Raw genomic sequence first — 2,872 nt, 5'->3', positions numbered from 1 at the left:
TAAGTAGTGAGTGTTTCAATGTGTTTAGCTTTTTTTCTTTAGTGGAAATGTCATCTTTGTTTTTAGTACCACCAGTGGTATTCTTGCTCATTCTGGGGAAAATGTATTAGCTGTCCTAGACTGAAAGCTACTGAGATTTGAATAAACACCTACAATTAGATTAAGTATGTTAAAAGAGAAACTAGCTGATAAGAAGAAAGCTCTTTTATCGCTTGCAGAGTGATGAGAAGTTTCATTTTCTGTCCTATAACTTTTTATAACAATTTTTCCTTTACTGTTGTGACAGCCCACTGTGCCTGTTCCTGTGATAAAGTGTCCATACATTTCATCTTGAAAGTCGGGTTAGGATAGTATGCTTTGCAGAAAAGTTTCTCAGAGTATCAAATGATGTCTTGTTAGCTGATACAGTCAGCTACAAAATATTTTCAAAGTAGGCTAGTGGAACAAAATATTAAGTGATCGTTTTTAATGCTTTCATGCAATAGCTTATCCTAGTTTAAGTAGGACAGAGACATCCTGAGGATTGTCTGTTCTCTGTGATGTGCATTCCACTGGTATGTGGTACGTTGATGTAGAGCAGGCTTGAACTTGGAGAGTTCAACTGCAGAATGTTGTTGGTAGGCTTTCAGCTGGCAAACTTTCCATCAGAAGTCAGATTGAAGACTACGAGATACAACCTTGACGTCTGCTACAAGTCTTTTCTTGTTTTCTTAAGAGTTAGGGGTGGAGAAGAAAGGAACAATTGAAAATTTTCCTGTTCTAACTTACTAGAACTTTGGGACTTCAAACTTTATCATAATCCTTGAATATACTTTATCTGAACTGCACAAGTCAAATGACAGTGCTTGATAGAAAAAAAACCACATGAATGAGTGGGGGGGTTAAAATTTACTTTAAAAATAGAGTTCCTAGAAGTTGAAAAATAAAGTTGCTTTGACACACTCAGGAAAAGGAAAGTTGTTTCTTACAGACATCATTGAATTCTGTGGTGAGGGTTGTAAGCTCAAATTCTGTAATTGAGTAAGAAGGGAAAAAGAAAAGGTTAGGGCTCACAATTGTGGCATCTTTTTCTAATATACATCTTTTCTGAAGAGCATTTTGGAGACTTGTTTTTTTTAGACAGTGTGTAGTGTTTTCTCCTACTTAAGGAGGACATCTTCATGAGGCTGACTGAATGGAAGAAGGTTCTAGAACACTGCAGCCTTCTGGGAAGATCACACAGAAGTGCAGAACAAATAAGATGGGTCAGAAGCAATCTCCTTCCTGCTTGGTCCCAAAACTAGCTGTGCCAAGTATTCACCCTGTTTTGTGCAATGGTAACTGTGCTGCTGCCTCAGCATGAACCTCATGTTTTGCGTGTGTGTTTTTGCATAGGTGCAAGAAGCATCACAGTTTCTACAGGAAGGGAACAGAGGAGCAGCCTGGAGGATCCAATCCTCTGTGGGATTGGAAGTTGGGAGAGGTCACTCCCCCATGAATCCCAAGGATCTAGGGGTAAAAAACACTGTAACCACTGCCTTCTCTGCAGGCGTCCAAATGCTGCCTCCTCAGGGGATGATGTTAAGGAAATTGAGCTTTCTGACCCCTGCTTACATGTAGCACGTTGTTATCTAGGAAACATAAATTGGTTGATACCCATATGTTTCTCAAACAGGGTATTTTTAATATAGCTGTCACGCTGAGCATCGGTGAACTGCAGTTTGTGGCATATAGAGAAGAATTTAAGAGGCTGAATCCTTAAGACTGGTTGTTGGAAAGGTAACATTTGATGGCTGCTTTAAAAACTATCTGTGAAGATGAAATGGGCTTTATAAAGGTTCTGATATGGATATTTCTTCTCAGGGCAGGCTGTTGTGCAGTGTACCAGTTGTCTTCAGGAGGCTTGATGCTGGCCTCATCTGTTAAATGTCATCTGGAAAATAGGGCATTCCCTTTAAGGGAATGATTAAATAGGGACACTGCCTCAAGGGGTAGTTTTCTGCACATTTATACAGTGACTGATAAAACCATATGGGTTTTTTAAGTCTGTTCTAATTGAATCAGCTTTTATTGAAAGACAGAATTGCTAGAAATGCACTGAATGGATGAATTCCAAGTAAATGATTCACATTTTAAACCAGTTAGGAATATGAAAACACTGACTGAAAGTTAGAATACAGATATACATAGAAGGTGTAGGAATTGCAATATGCATATGGATCTATATTATGTTTTCCCATACAGACCACTAGCTCCACTGTTTGCACTGTCATAATTATTCAGTTGTATTATTTGTGGAGGCAGTGTAATACACTGTTAACATTCTAGGACATGACAGAAGGGATGGTAATGAGGAAAACTAAATTCCGATAAGAACGTAAATTATCAGTGTTGAAGATGCATTTAATCATGAACTACTTCAATGTAGAAATAAAGACTAGTTTCTCACAAGATGGCTTTGTGTGGTGATTAGTGCGAGCATATTCATGTGACACGGCAAGCTAAACATAGTTTAATCTGATAGTTTTTATTCTATGAATAGCTTAATGGAGTACTGATGACTGAGGGAGGGTGAGCTGATGTGTCAGAATCCAAAGGCTGCTGCTTCTGCTAGTGATTTAATTTAATTGCTAGCAATCACTGTACTTGCATTACAAGAATGGGTAATAGGAAATATTCTTTGCTTTTCATAATGTGACTTCAGCTGCTAAAAATTAGGAGCAGCATCATTACATGACCTGATAACTTCTGTGTAGACCAGGGTTTGCAAGATCTAATTGGGCACAGTGTTTGCAGCACTACTTAGTATACACAGTGTTCCTGTCAATTTCCCATTTGCTTTAGATAAGATTACTGATGTGCTTATGCAGAAATTTACCTCCTGCCCCCCCCC

The sequence above is a fragment of the Nestor notabilis genome, unplaced genomic scaffold, assembly GCF_000696875.1.
Source record: "Nestor notabilis isolate BGI_N333 unplaced genomic scaffold, ASM69687v1 scaffold16857, whole genome shotgun sequence".
NCBI classification, from domain to species: Eukaryota; Metazoa; Chordata; class Aves; order Psittaciformes; family Psittacidae; genus Nestor; species Nestor notabilis.
This window is presented reverse-complemented; position numbering follows the sequence as displayed.